Consider the following 16,419-nt stretch of genomic DNA (forward strand, 5'->3'; position numbering starts at 1 on the left):
CACATGGTGGCTTACAACCACCTGTAGGCACACACATGATGCACACATGATGCACACACACAAACACAAAAAAAATTTAAGGGTTTCTCAGTGAAACCAGACCTGGCTGTCCTGGACTTGCTTTGTAGACCAGGCTGGCCTCTAACTCAGAGATCTGCCTGCCTCTGCCTCCCAAGTGCTGGGTTTAAAGGTGTGTGCCACTTCTATCTGACTATCCCCACAGTTTCTAATGTGTGGAAGACAGGAGAGCCATCATGAGAAGGCTGTTTGAAGACATTGCAAGACTGGCACCAAGGTGGCATACAGACACAGCCTTCAAAGTCAGGGGATAAACTCAGATAATACAGTGACCAAGGAGAAACTTACAAACTTTCCAGATGTTTACGAACATGAGGATATGCAGACCCCTGACAGTGCAGTTCTTAAAAGCACCTTTTGTTCTAGAGATAGCCTGCCCCTCCCCCCACCCTCATCAGCCATTCATTCTCCTGGACCCCTGGCCCTCTCTTGTCTCTCTCCACACCTGATCCAGAACTCCCCATGCCCCTTCTCATTTCCTCCCCCTACTCAGTTCCGCCCCTTCATCTGCCTCCTATAACTATTTTATTCCCCTTTCTAACTGAGATCCAAGCATCTTCGCTTGGACCTTCCTTCTTGTTTAGGTTCTTCGGGTCTATGGAGTGTAGCATGAGTATCTTGTACTTTATGAGTAATACCCACTTATCAGTGAGTACATACCATGCAAGCCCTTTTGGGTCTGGGTTACCTCACCCAGGATGATATTTTCTAGTGCCATCCATTTGCCTGCAAAATTCATGATGTCCATGTTTTCAATAGCTGAGTAGTATTCCATTGTGCAAATGAACCACATTTTCTGTATCCATTCTTCGGTTGAAGGGCATCTGGGTTGTTTCCAGTTTCTGGCTATTTTGAATAAAGCAGCTTTGAACATAGTAGAGCATTTGTCCTTGTGGTATGGTGGAGCGTCTTTTGGGTACATGCACAGGACTAGTACATGCAACAGGTTTGTTGACTCTGGCTGTTTTGTAAGGTTTATTCATGAGTGTGAGTGGTTTGCCTGCCTGCATGCATGTATATATGTATGCATGTATACCACATGCATGCCTGATGCTCAGATCCCCTGGAACTGGAGTTACAGATAGTTGTGATCTGCCATGTAGGTGCAGGGAATGGAACCCCAGGTCCTCTGCAAAAACAGGTTAACTGCTGAGCCATCTGTCCAGCCTCTTTGATTGGTTTTGAAGAAAAAAAAAGTGTGAGAAATTTTATTCATAGCACGGGGTTGCTGACCACACTCACCCATCCCTCCCTGGAACATTCCATTTCAAATTAACCTACAATTGTCCCCCACTTTCTTTCTTTTTCTTTTTTTCCCAGTACAGGATCTCACATAGCCCATACTGGCTTCAAACTCACTATGTAGCTGAGGATGGCCTTGAACTTCTGATCTTCCTGGGTCAACTTCCTCAACACCAGGATTACATGTGTACATCGCCACACCTAGTTTTTATGCAGTTCTGGGGCTCAGACCTGGGTTTTAGGAATGGTAGGCAAGAACCAACAGGGCCAGGTATACCCAGCTCAACTTCCAAGCCCTTCCCCAGGTTTATAGAATCTTGATCCCTGTCCCATCTCTACTGGGCACCCCCTTTTCTACCTACTTCTAGAACTTGTGCATTCGTCGTTTTTATATCTTTGAATGTCAGCTCCAAAAGAACTTGTATTTTTCTATCTTGCTCCCTAAAGCTTAATGGCAGCAGATAGTAGTCACTCATGAAATATCAGTTATGTGACTGTTAGCATCCTTCCGTCTCATGGCCTGTGCACACATGCTGGTTCATGCATGCACTTAAATGCTCTAAGGTCCTTACTCTGCCAAGAAGCCAGATTCCTGGCCAGCACAGCCACAGCTTGCTCGATCACGCACGATATGAAGTTAAAACTCCCACAGTATAGCTAGCCCTTTCACAGTGAAGTCTGTGTTGTTCTCTGCAACCTGATCCATCATCTGTCTCCCATTCTGCTTCTAGACTCAAGCCCTTCTGCCCAGGAGTCTGACCGATTCCCTTTATAATAAACCAATCCCTGATACAGATGCATTGGAGTTGAGAGGGATAGTAAAGTCAGCATCTAGTTGCACATCATAGGCAGGGTCTGTTCCTGCTGTCTCTGGCAGCAGTTGTGTGGCTGAGAGCTACAGATTTCGTGGTCCTCCAGCTTCATGTGGCTTTAATTCTGTCTAAACTCCTCCTGCCATGGTTCTGACTTATTCTCTAAGCCCCAGCCTCCTCACCTACTTTCTCCCTAACTCTGACCCTAACCCTAATTGCAGACACCGCTGTGAGCTTTTGAACTCTTCCTTTACACAAACCTTTGTGTTCTTTATGTTAGTCAGATGACAGTAAGGAAAGAATACATGCAGAGTGTTCGAGCAGGGCACCCGCCTCCCAGGGGATCATGGGTAACATTTGGGAGGCCAAAGGTTTGGTCCTACAGGGGAGGAAAATCAGAAGAGGGCAGAAAGCAGGCATGAGGTGGAAGAGAAAGAGACTGTGCCTTGACTGTAACTGACTAACCGTGGTAACCGGAGGACAATAAACTTCAGGCTACACCTGCTGGATTTTGCTGGACTGTGTGCCAAGGCCACTGAAGGCTCCTTGGGCTGGTGAGTCCTAAACTTTTGTGTGCATAAGTATTACCTGATAGCAATAAAGTACATGGTTCTGTTTCCCTCAACCTGCTTCCTTTTGGCTGTCTTCTTTAGAAGGACACAATGCCACTTGGAAGGTTGCATTGTGCAGCCTGGACCCTCCACTTTGCCTGAAACATTGTGAAAGACCAGAAAATCAACAGCACTGTTCCCCCACCCTGACCACAAGTCACTGTGCTCTGCACACCGGTGTACAGTAGTTACAGCTGAGAGCTGGCTCCAGTCAGACTTCTTTGAATTAAGCCTGCCCCACCACTGTCTGCCAGGAACCGGTTGCTTTATTTTGCTTACCTTCAGTCTCCTTGCCTCTAAAAATCGGAAGATAACAGGTCCTACCTCATGGAGAGACTGTATGTATTCATGGCACCGATTCCTACATGGGCTGCACTTTGCACAATGCTTGGAACATAGACTCAGTAAGCGACGGCTATCATTATTGTTGTTATAAGTAGTATATTATACTAATGTAATAAATAATATAATAAAATATTATTAGTATGTTAGTGTAATATACTAATAGTGATAGTAATAATATTGTCACTATAAGTAATATAATATACTAATATAAGTATATTATCTGAACTAAGCTAACTCTGCAATGGAAATTACCAGCCACTCTCTCTCCCCACCCTCATGCCACCCTCATCCCCCAACCCCCCGCTCCAGGCTCCTGTCAGAGGCACCACAAGCTCTGTCCCTGGAGCAACCTCGGCGAATCTCTGGAGCCACAGCAACTGGGACAGTTAAGACTGTGGCAGCTCCTGAATCCAGTGGATACAACACAGTGACCGCAGCCTTCAACATCAACATCACAGCAGCTACAACCCGTGTCACCAGCACAAGGTCACCCACTGCACGAAGCGAAAGGAGAGCCTAACGGGCCGCTGAGGCCATGGAATGTCACCCTAACAGCAATGGTGTCTGTGGCCGTGGCTGTGGCTCTGATTCTTGCTGCAGGCTCTCTTGTGAGTATCAGAGTGGGAACTCTTTTTCCTAACCAGGAGCACAGGCAAGTGAAGCCAGAGGCCTGGAGAGCAGTGGCTGTAACAAGAGGAGGGACTGAGGAAGAGTTACACAGAAGTGGCGGGCTAAGTGTTGGAAAAGCTAGGTGCTATTCAGAAGATGCTAAAGAGGGGAATCAGGGTAGAAGACATGTTGAGGAGTGAGCTTCCATAGGGCTAAGGGTGCAGGGGATGGAGGGATAGAAAGGGAGACACGCCTCTGGAGGGCTTCAGCCCCTGAGGGACTGCCCTTGCCTGGGAAGCCTCACACCAAACCTGAACCATCCCCACAGCCCCAGCCACGAGCTACACCCTCAAGGCTATCACCAGCCAAGTGCCAGTGGACCTGGCTTCAGGGACTAGAGTCCTCCTGCAACCATGGAGTTGACTGGGGGACACTGTACCTGAGTATCCCAAAAGGCAAAAGTCAGCTCACCATTCTCCGCTGGAGGAGGGAACTGACATGCGGTTACCCAGAGAAGCAGCTTCCCCTGTCTCCACTACAACCAAGCAGCCTCCCTCTGGCTTGGCTTCCCATCAGCAAAAATACCTCTGTGACTGTGTGCTTAAATAAAATAAACGAATCTAATCCCCACAGGAGTGTGGATGTTAGCACATCGCTGAAGGAAGGTGCCACACCCCAGTGTTGCAGTTTGCTCTGTGTTGCTGTGATAAATTCTGTACTGAAAGCAACTTGGGGGGGTGGGGTAAGACAGCGTTCGGTTGAGAGAGGATTTATTTGTCTTACATTTTTGGGGCAGAAGCTCAGCAGGAACCTCGATGCAGGAACCATGAGGGATGTTGCTTGCTGGCTCACCTCAGCTCACTCTCTCCTGCTCAGCTTTCTGACATAGCCAGGACTACCTGCCCACACCCACATCCCAGCTATCCACAGTGGGCTGGGCCATTCTGCATAAATTAGTTATCAAGGGAACCTCCCACAGATGTGCCCACAGGCCAACCTGATCTAGGCAATTCCTCAATTGAGGTTCCCCTCACAGGTGTGTCAAGTTGACAGTTAAGTCCCCGTGATGCCCCGGGACACCCTTCCCAGAATTCTCCCAGTCCTCAAATCCCTTGAGTGAAGTTGGAGAGAGCAGGTATGGACTTCAGGTTTGTGCTGTCCAGTGAGTGAGTCACAGTCTCTGTGAGACAGACCGTGGGGGCGGGGTGGGGTGGGTGAATGGATGTGGCCTGCTGCCCTGGTTCAGGCTTCATTCTCTCTCAGCAGTCAGTTCCAGGCCTGAGTGCAGGTAACAACACCTGTCTCTAACCAGCCTTGTCCTGCAGAGAGAACTGCACCTTCAGGCCTGGCCTGTGCTCTCCCTCTCGGGTCTGGTGCTCAGCAGGCCCTAAGAAGCGGGCCTCTGACAAGGACACCATGAGGTCTATCCATGCAAGGGATAGTGCTCTTCCTGAGGGCCTCCTGGGCAGCTTACTTGGCCACAGACCTTCCAAGCCTCCTCTGCCCCTGGGTTCTCTCAGCCTGGGACTTGACCAGAATCTCAGGACCCAAGTTGTTTCTCTGAGTAAAGTGCTTGTTACACAATCATGAAAACCTGAAACTAAAACTCCTACACTAAAAATTTTTAAAAAGCTGGGCATCACATGCATCTGTCCTGGGGGGTTAGAGGTGGATTCCTGGGCTTGCTGGCTAGCCAGACAACCAATTGGCGAGCTCCAAGATCAATGAGAGACCATGTCTTAAAAGTAAGGTGGAGAGGCTGGAGAGATCAGCGGTTAAGAGCACCGGCTGCTCTTCCAAAGGACCCAGGTTCAATTTCCAGCACCCACATGGCAGCTCAAAGCTATCTGTAACTCCAGTTCCAGGATCCAACACTCTCACACAGACATATGTGCAGATGAAACACCAATGCACATTAAAAAAATGAAATGAAGAAAAAAAAAGTAAGTGAAACCAATACATGAAGACAGTAGATGTCACCTCTGGCTCAAACGCACATGTGTACACACATGTGCTTACACATATATACACACATATACACATGTGCTTACACACAAATGCTCGCACACGGGCTCACACATACATGTATACACACATGTGCTTATACATACACACGCACATATATACACATGCTCACACACATAGGTTCACACGTGCTTACACAGACATACATATATACACATATGCTCTACACACGAGTACTCACAAACAAATATACACACATGCTCACACACATACATGTGCTCACACACATATACATACATGTGCTACACACATATGCTCACACACATGTGCTATATATACATATATCCCCATGCTACACACACATGTGCTCACACACATGCTCTCACACACACATGCTCACACATATATACACACACCTACACATTTGCCTGCACATATATATACACACACATATACATACTGCTCCATACACACATGTGCTCATACACACACATACAGTAACATACATGTGCTACCACACATGAGAGCCTATATGTGTGTGCACAAAAGTGTCTTTTAAAGAGCTAGGAGTATAACTTAGTGATAGAATGCTTGTCTAACATGCAGACTTAATCTCTAGTTCTGAAGGAAGGAAGGAAGCCAGGAGGAAGAAAGAAAAAAAGAGAAAAAAATTCACCTGGGCCTGGTAGCACATACCTTTAATCCCAACACTCCAGAGTCAGAGACAGACGGATCTCTGTGAGTTCCAGGATAGTCAGCGCTACAAAGAGATTCTCTGTCTCAAAAATAAAGACAAACAAATACACACACAAAAGCAAATAAAGAACTTAGGTAAAACTGATTTATGGTGACTGGGGTCTCCTAAGAATGGGGATTTTTAGAAAAGGGAGTTTTCTTAGTACCAGAAATATATTATATGTTGGCTGTGCTCTTACTGGCACAGCTAAAAATCTGTCAAAAAATGGGCTAAAGAGATGGCTCAGTGGTTAATGCTTGCTGCTCATGCAGAGGGCCCAGCAATCCATAGCCGATCATAACCCTCTGTAACTCCAGTCCCAGGGACTCTGATGCCCTCTCCTGACCTGCAAGCAACACAGGCACACGGTACCCTCACATACATGTAAAACTTCCTCACATACATGTAAAACGTCCATACACATAAAATAAAGGGCTGGAGAGACGGCTCAGTGGTTAAGAGCACTGACTGCTCTTCCAGAGGTCCTGAGTTCAATTCCCAGCAACCACATGGTGGCTCACAACCATCTGTAACGGGATCTGATGCACTCACTCTTCTGGTGTGTGTCTGAAGACAGCTACAGTGTATTCATATAAATAAGAATAAATACATCTTTTTTAAAATTAAGAACAATGTAAGGGGTTTCCTAGAATGATAACCTGAAGTAGTGATTTATCTCTCGGCTATCTGATTTGTCGCTCGTCTCTCTCTCAGTCCTCATCCTTTATCTTAAGACCCCTCCCTTCCTTCGCCCTTGCACTGAATGTACAAAGAGCCTGCTTGGAACCTGAGAAGGTCTCAAGAAGATGGGGAGACGGGCAGGCAGGGCGGGGGCGGGCTCCAGGGATGACCTCTGCCGGGTCAGTGTGTGGGGAAAGAGACAGGTTTACAGACAGATGACTGGAAGGCTGTCCCCGAGGCTTTTCAATTGTCCTGCCCCAGAGGGGGATCACAAAAAGTTATGGGGCAGAGACAAGAGAAGTGCCGGGCAGACTGCGGCTACAAGCCGGGGCATGGCTAACAACCAACGGTGGAAGAATTGATTGTGGCGCTAGAAAACTCCGCGCAGGAAAAGCACTGGGGTCAGCACGGGGCTAGGGATGCCACACGGAGGAGTCAGGAGTTGAGCCAGCCAGCAGGGCAGTGTAAAGTTTACCGGACAAAAACCAAAGCAAAACAAAAACCAAGAACAGGCTGACCACCTGAGCAAGGAGAGAATGAAGGGCAGAGTCAGGCCAGAGAGCTCTGCCAAGCCCCAGCAAACAAACCCGCACAGCCGGGCTCCCCAACGTGAATGGGAAGGAAGCAAGGAAAATGTGGATTTCACGACATCTCTGGCCAGTGCTTTTTAAAAACGCTTTCATTTATTCTTTAATAATTGCATACATGTATTTACTGCACCTTGAACATACCATATCCAGCTCCTCTGCCCCCAGCCTATCCTCTCCTATCCCCTCACACCCCAAAACAGCGCCTCAGCCTCACCCCCACACCCCTCACACCCCAGCACACCCCAGCACACCTCTCACACTCCTCACACCCCAGCACACCCCAGCACACCCCAGCACACCCCAGCACATCCCAGCACACCCCTCACACTCCTCACACCCCAGCACACCCCTCACACCCCAGCATACTCCTCACTACCAGCGTATCCCACCCCCCTCGTACTTTCACGGCCTCTTTATTTTTCCAGTGACTCACTGAATCAGTGGGCACTGCCTGAAGGGACATGGATGATCTACCATTGGCCACACTCCTTTCATCAGCAGCCAGCAGCTGTCTACAGCTCCTCAGATGGGGTGAGATCTCTTGAGTCTCTCTCCATTCATGCTGGGCTGTCTACCATCTTGATCGTGTGCAGGTCTTGTGTGAGAACTCAGAGCCTCAACCAGAACCACAGAGCAGAAGAGCAAACTAGGAGGGCAAAGTCATAAACAAAGCCCACCCCCAGAGACACTTCCTCCGCCAACGTCAGTCTCCTAAACCTACTCAACAGCGCCACCAACTGGGGACAAAGTGTTTAAATACCAGAGCCTGTGAGGGACCTTCCTACTCAAACCACCACAGGATGCATTTGAGGAGGGAGTATTGGGAAGGAGTAGAAAGGAGGTAGGAGAAGGTTTGGGATGTGAGAGAGAACTTTGTTGAGACACGGGGGGAAAAAAGAAAGAAAAAACTGTATGAAAGATGAGGGGGAAGGAGAGGGAATGAGAGGCTGAAGAGAAGGCAGAAAGGGCAAAGGGCAAAGACAAAGGGAAGCGGCAGTCAGAAAGAGAACATAAAAATACAAACACAAGGTAGGTGCGCTGAACACAGTAATCCTAGTGCTGAGGGGCTGAGGCAGGAGGTTTGTGAGTCTGAGTGAGGTAAGCATAAGCTACATAGTGAGAGTCAGGGGAATGCAGGGATATAATTCAGTTGAGGGCTTATGTAGCACACAAGCAGCCTGGGTTTGGTTGCCAGCACCGCATAAAGTAGGCACAGGGATGGTATTGTGATCTCATCACCTGGATGGTAGAAGCAGGAGGGTCAGAAGTTCAAGGTCATCCTCAGCTACAAGGTGAGTGTGAGGCTAGCCTGAGCTACATGAGACACTGCCTTAAGAAACAAACACCAGAGAGAGATGGCTCAGCACTTAAGAGCATTTGTTGCTGTTGCAGAGGACCTAGATTTGGTTCCCAGCACCCATGTCACCCATAACCACTGGAAACTCTATCTTCAGGGGCTCTGACACCCTCATGGAGTTTATGGGCTCTTGCACACATGTGGTACATACACTCAGGCAAGTGCACATAAATATATATGTATATATATAATATACAAATATATCTTTATATATTTATAATAAGTATATAAATATGCTTATATATTTATATATTTATAATTTTTTAAAAATAAAGTATGACCCAGTGATACCTAGATCAGCCTGAGAGAGGCATATGAAGGTCTAGAAATTTCCATAAGAAGACAAAGAACTACCAATAAAGCAGAAGTGGAAACACCTTGGATAGTCTATTCATGTCAGGAACCATTTGAAAATTTTAAAAGCCAGGCTGTGTAGGTTTTTTTTTTAATTAATTAATTTTTTATTTATATGAGTATACTACAACTGTCTCAGACACACACTGGAAGAGTGAATCAGGTCCCATTACAGATGGTTGTGAGCCACCATGTGGTGGCTGGGAATTAAACTCAGGATCTCTGGCAGAGCAGTCAGTGCTCTTAACCGCTGAGCCATTTCTCCAGCCTGGCTGCAGAGGTCCTAGGAGCTCTACACTGCAGCTGCAGTCCGTGGCAGCCCCCAGTAGGGCACTCCAGGTATTTTCCCCATCTTGGAGGCCTCCATGTTTCTGTAGACTTGACACCTGTGGCTTCCTTTCCTGCCTCTGGTGTAAAGATCAAGCCTTCCTGAGTTCTGGGCTCCTTGAGGAAGGGCTGCTTGTCTCGTGGTCTGAACCTAAGAAGCAGCTGCTCACTGTGATTTTTAACAAGTGGCAGCTTGTGAGCTGAGCCAGCCCGTGCAGGTCGTTAAAGCCTCCTTAACTGATGACTGAGGCCACTGTGCACTGACCTCTGCCCCGAGAGGCAGAGCCACAGCCCCCAAAATATTTACGCGTGTGAGTAAAGCAAACGGTGACGAGCACATGGTTAAGATGCTCAGGCGATGACACCTCGAAACTAGCGCATTCAGAAGGGTGACTGGTGGGAAGAATTTGGGAGGGAAGTGGCCACAGATACTTGATTCATGCATCAGTCACACGCAGTACTTACTGGCAGAGGCTGGGAGCACAGCTCAGCAGTAGAGTTCCTACTTGGCGTTGAGGAAGCCTTGGTGAAATCCCCAGCACCCACAAAAAATGCTGGTAGAGGGTGTATTCATGACCTACCACAAAACACCTGATGAAAGAACTTGGGCAAGTTAGGTTTATTTAGACTCAGAATGCAAGGGTATAGTCCATTGGGGTAGCTGAGGCAGCAGGAACTTGAAGAGATTAGTCACATTGTATTCAGCATCTGGAAACAGAGAGAAAAGAATAAAAGATGAATGCAGCTGTCCTCTCCTCCCTCTCCTCCCTCTCCTCCCTCTCCTCCCTCTCCTCCCTCTCCTCCCTCTCCTCCCTCTCCTCCCTCTCCTCCCTCTCCTCCCTCTCCTCCCTCTCCTCCCTCTCCTCCCCTTCCCCTCCCCTCTCCCTCCCCCTCCCCCTTCCCCTCCCCCTCCCCCTCCCCCTCCCCCTCCCCCTCCCCCTCCCCCTCTGTGTGTGTGTGTGTATATACACATGTGCATGCATACCTAGTGCCCTTAGAGGCCAGAAGAGAGCATCAGATCCCCTGGAACTGGAGTTACCGATGGCTATGAGCCACCATGTTGGGGCTAGGAACTGACTGAAGTCCTCTGCAAGAGCAACAAGTTCTTATAACGGCTGAGACGGCCCCTCCAGCCCTCCCGTTTCTCTTCTTTATTCAGTTCAGGATCCCAGCACTTGGGATGGTGCCACCATGTTTAAAGTGGGTCTTTCCACTTCTATTTTAACCAAACCTAGAGACTTCCTCAAGGATGTGCCACGTTTGTCTCCTGGATCCTGGTGTGTCAACCACCCCAGAGCGGGATCTTCACTTTCTCTAGCTTCCCACCCTCCAAACCAGAACCAATGCGGGTCATGGATGGCTCCCAAACACCAGGTCCTCCTCATCTCTCGTAGACAACACAAACAAAAGAAAGTGCACGGTATGGAAGATAAGAGGTACACCTACACCCCCATATCTCCAAACTTGAAATTTTTGGTTTTTTAGATAGGGTTTCTCTGTGTAGCCCTGACTGTCCTTAGAACTAGCTGTGTAGTAGGCCAGGCTCACCTCGAACTCACAGAGCACCACCAGCTTCTACCTCCCAAGTATTGGGATTAAAGGCATTCATTACCAAGCACCCAGCTGTTATTTGGGGGGGAGGGGGAGGGTTGGTTGGTGATTGGGTTTTTGTTGTTGTTGGTTTTTGTCTTTTACTGTTTTGTTTTGTTTTCTTGAGTCTCACATCTCCAGGATGGCCTCAAACTCAGTATGTAGCTTGTATGACCTTGAAATTCCCATAGAGGAGTGTTGCAAGGATTCTTTCACTGGAAAGACCTAAGCAATGGCTACACATCCTTGTAAGATCCCAGTGACAAACTCAAGAACAATTTCTGCAGAGTTCACCTCAGGGAATTAATGAATATGTTGAAGTTACTCACAGAGCATGGTGAGGGGTTACTTACAGGAACATGGGGACCCTAATGCTGCCACACTGTAAAGTCCACTCAGTGATGGCTTCTCCCAACAGCAGAAATATAGCTCCTCCCAGTTAATCTACTCTAGCACTCACAAGACCCCAAATGCATACAAGAGCAAAGCAGCCAAAATGCCGGGCAAAGGCCCAGTGACTAGCTCTACTCCTTCCTTCTCTGAAGGAAAGTCAACAGTCCACAGGGCCCTCTGAGGTGAACTGAAAATTTCTGGTCTCTTTGGAGACTAAGTCGTGTCATGTGATGTTTTCTGGAAACTGTCTTAGGAGAGAATGTTTTTGCTGAAGCAGACACATGGGAGGATGTAATCCAACAGACAGCGGTCAAGTGGTATCGGTTCGCCTTGCCATTCTTTGCTGGTCATCCTTTGTAGTGACTTTATAGAGAGAAATGCACCAAAAAACTTCTGGTGGTGTTCCAGCAGCTTCTTACAGTTTCTGGCTGACTCAGGACGATTGGCAAAGCCCCGAGGTTTCTTCTGGATCGAACTGCCATTGCCGATTCATGAATGGTGTTTGCAAGTGGATCGAGCTACTACAGCTGCTGATTCCTGTAAACTGAACTGCTGATATCCTGACAACACAGATGGAATTTGTTCCAAAGAGTGATTTCTAAACAGGTCCACACCCTCCTTTGCCCTATTAATCTTTCCTTTCTACTACCTCTGGTGGTGGTGAGCTAGATGGGAGGTTAAAGCATTTAAGAACCCTTATTAAAAGTAAATTTAAAAAAATATAAGCCTACACTGGGGGGCCTGTTGGAAGCACAGTTGACTGGTTGAAGATGGTCACTGATTTGCTCAGGGGACCTTGCTCTACAACAAGGAGCTGCCATGGTTTCATGAGATGGGTCTAATCTGAGCCATCCCATAGGATGAGAAAGCAGAAGTCAGGGGTTGACCTCTGACTACAAGAACACCTTCACCTCTGTGGATCCAGGACTGAGGCGGAAGAGATTTACTTCCTGCTCTTGCAAAGGACCCGGGGTTCCATTCCTGGCACACTCATGGTGGCTCATAACATGTGATTTTATCCTTTTAAAATTAACTAATACTTATACCAATAAAGGCACATGGGGTGGGAGCTATGGTAAAAACCTGCTACCTCGCCAAGGTAATCTTATTTTAACTATTTATAAAACATCTATTTACAAGCCTGATTCTACAACTAAACTGCTAGCTCTTTAGAAATCTCTTTTTTTCTGTGTTATTTTACCACAGCACACCAGTATATCTTTGTTTTGAGCTCCTCCAAACTCACAAGGACCCCTTAGCTCTCTTTCCTCAAACCCTGTTTTGTCTGTGTCCTGCCAGCTGCTTCTCTGCAAGCCCAGAGAGAAAATCCCTTTCTCTTACCTGAAGCTTCTTCCATGATGTTGGGAGCCAACTTTTAGCAGAAAGCGGCTATCAGCTTTGCAGCCATCTTGAGCCATATACCCTGACGTGAGACTTGTTTTTCAACAGCCTACAACAGCTGAAGCACACTCTGATATCCAACATATTTTGTTTTGCTGTTTACTGCCCCCAGCTGCAAGGTGCACGTGGTATCCACGCCTGCAAGGCATACAGTTCACGTGCTATCTACACCATACATGCCTGTAAGGCACACATGGTATCCAAGCCTACAAGGCACACGGTGCACGTGGTATCCACACTATACATGCCTGTAAGGCTTACGTCATATCAACACCTGCAAGGCACATGGTATCCACGCGCTTACAAGGCACGTGGCAAAAGCGTATAAATACCCCAGATTTCCCTTCAATAAATGAGACTTGAGACTTGATCAGAACCTCTGTCTTGTCTCCATTCTTCGCTTCTCTTACCCTTTATTTTCTATTCTCTCTTTCTCTCTCTAGACCCTGACCTGAAGACCGGAGCAACAACTTGGGCTGGGAAACAGTGGCTGCCAAGCGTGGAGTAGAGAGGGCCACAACACCATGAAGCTCTTCCAAGTCAGACACAAGAGACCCCAAAGAGAGTGCCCCAGAAGAGCACCCTCAAAAAGTCCAATTGCTATAAAAGAAGTCTCTAGCTCCTCCCTTACACCCTTTGCAGGCTGAACCATGTAACCATCATGGTGTAGGGCTCCAAGCCAAGTCAGTAGAGGCTGAACCATCTCACCTTTATGGTGGGGTGGTTCAAGGCCATCTCTGACTATAAGACCTCTCTCAAGCAATTTGTCTTAAAATAGACAGGAACTTTCCATTCTTATTTATCAAGCCTTTAGAGGTACACCCAAACTCTATCTCTTCAGGATCTTTCTAAGCTTGTATATCTTGCTAACAATTAGATTTCTGTGAACCATAATCAAATATCCTGCAATGACCATCTTCAACGACAGTTTCAGGGGATACAGCGCCCTCTTCTGGCTTCTATGGGTAATGCACACATGCTGCACATACATAATGCCAGCAAGTCACACAAAATAAATTAAAAAAAAAAAAAAAAATATATATATATATATATATATATATATACACAATACATGTTAAATATATTTTTTATATTTATTTATATAAATATCTATACTAGAGGTAACAACAATGTTTTGTCTATATATGTGTATTTGTATATAAATATATATTATGCTGTATATATAAATGTATAATATATACAATATAATATATAAACAAATACATATATATCTAGTCACCTTACTGTGTAATAGAGCAAAGGGCTTCTTTTTTTAAACTGTAACTTAGCACCCACCAATCTATTTTTCCCCTCTCTCTTTTCTTCCCTCTCCCTGTCACAGTTTAAACTTTATGTGGAGGCTGGAGAGAAGGCTCAACACTTGTTGCTCGAGCAAAGGACCCAGATTACGTTCCCAATGACCAGGTGATGGCTCACAGTTGTCTATAACTCCAGCCACCTCTGCAGGCACTGAACACACAGGTAGCACACAGACATTCATGTAAGTGAAGCACTCATACACATAATACACCTTTTAAAAATCTTTAACTTTATGTGCATGCAGAGACTATGTGGAGTTCAGAGGACAGTTTGTGGTTCAGCTCTCTCTCTACCCTGTGGGCTCCAGGAATGAATCTCAGCTCACCAGGTTTGGTGGCGGACACCTTTACCTACTGAGCCACCTTGCTGGCTCCACCATTTAAACTGTGAGTCCTGTGGCAGCTGCAAAGACTCCTATTAGTTTCATTTGGGTTTTGCGTTTCTCAGTGGGAACAGGAAAGCGCTCATATTTACGGGGATTTTAAGGACTATTAATGTGGGCAAAACAAAGGAGAGCTAGCTGGTGAGTCCCGGCCTCTCTTTCTCTTCCATGCTTGAAGAGGCTGAGCTCTGTGTGAGGTGGCATTGTGCTCGGCTGAAAAACATCTCATTTCCCAGTCTCCCTTGCGCTCTACGGTGGTGGGACACTGCTCTGTTAGTGTGGTGTTTGTCGAAGTTGCTGTGGTTCCAGAGGGGAAAGAATAAAGAACACACCTCTATAACCTCCCTTGACCCCGAGGCCTTTCACAGGGGCTCACTGGAGCGACAAAGATTCCAGTTAGCTTCCGACCACAGTCGCTGGTTTGTGTACAAAACACATGGTTAGTTACCCATACGTGTATATGCCAGGCCTTTTGCGCATGCGTCCAGCCATCTAATAAAGTCTCTGTGTCAAATTAAGGAGTGGAACCAAGTCCGGGTGGGCTCAGCTGACACACACCATCACGATGCATCCTCAATTGCGGAGAACAGACATGTTCACCCCAGAGCCATACCTGCTTAGGTGAGTCACTTGCGGCTACTGGCGCACATTCCAATCAGCCCCGCATCCATGGCAACAAGGATGCTATGACACCTTTGTAAACACAGCTGCAGTTAGGACTTTCTCTACTGTTTACCTGGTACAGATCCTCCTTTGGTGTCTTACACCTCAGTGGAGCCGGCCAGGAGTTAGACTTGAGTTTCCATAAATGTATTTGTTCACTGCCTGCATCCCGCTTCCAGTACGCCAGTCCCATGAGAACAGAATGCTGACAGAACAAGCATGGGACGGCGCAGGTTCTCAGCGATTTTGCATCCATCCATCCTAGGCGCACAATGAGGGTTACAGTGGGGCCAAGTCTTACTGTTGATGTCATGGTTACGAGGCAGCTCCACCTCCTTCCTGAGTGGATATATATAATGGTGCACTTTGTATCAGGGTCATCTTAGAGGCAATGGACGATGGACGTACACCTGCTTTCTTCTGGCAGTGTTGGGAACACGCAAAAGAAACTTATTCTAAGTACAACCACTTCGTTTTCAGACTCCATTTAATCAAGGAAAAAACTAAATTTAAGGTCCCACGTCCTAGGGGAGCTGGGTACTTCCCCATAGCTGAATAGCTTCTGTGGTAAACAGTTGAGTGAATCCAGACAACTCAGGGACAACTCATAAGGAGACAGTTGTCTGAGTCCAGCCATCTCAACGACAAGTTGTCCATCTTGCTAGCAGGGAGATGGAACATCTCCCCCACTTCTCCAAGTGTTTTCTCAATTATCTGTTAACAGATATAAAATGTAAAAATTGCTGTTATCTAAACCAAGATGCATAATTTTAAAAAGTATAAAACCTATTGCCTATTATTCCCTAATCAGCTATGTGCAGCTGCCCTGCTTCTTTGTTCCCTCATCACTCTGAGCTCCACACCTAATATTGTCTAGGAGAATGAATTAAGGACCCTGAAGCCAGGTGCCCTGGATACGGCCCAGTCTCCAATGGGTACTCCCTTCTTTAACCCATAATGCCA

General features: G+C 47.0%; 2 long non-coding RNA genes across 2 annotated transcripts; one reads left to right on the forward strand and one right to left on the reverse strand.

Annotated features, from left to right (window-relative positions):
- The first annotated feature begins 2,438 nt into the window (after window positions 1-2,438).
- LOC143435162 (uncharacterized) lies at window positions 2,439-4,318 on the forward strand. Its single transcript, XR_013105213.1, has 4 exons — window positions 2,439-2,686; window positions 2,786-3,147; window positions 3,398-3,696; window positions 4,026-4,318. It is a non-coding gene; the product is annotated as an uncharacterized LOC143435162 (long non-coding RNA).
- Window positions 4,319-10,311: 5,993 nt separating this feature from the next.
- On the reverse strand, window positions 10,312-16,162 carry LOC143435167 (uncharacterized). Its single transcript, XR_013105225.1, has 2 exons — window positions 15,530-16,162; window positions 10,312-10,415 (listed from the first exon to the last, which is right to left on the reverse strand). It is a non-coding gene; the product is annotated as an uncharacterized LOC143435167 (long non-coding RNA).
- Window positions 16,163-16,419: the final 257 nt, after the last annotated feature.

The sequence above is a fragment of the Arvicanthis niloticus genome, chromosome 20, assembly GCF_011762505.2.
Source record: "Arvicanthis niloticus isolate mArvNil1 chromosome 20, mArvNil1.pat.X, whole genome shotgun sequence".
NCBI lineage: Eukaryota > Metazoa > Chordata > Mammalia > Rodentia > Muridae > Arvicanthis > Arvicanthis niloticus.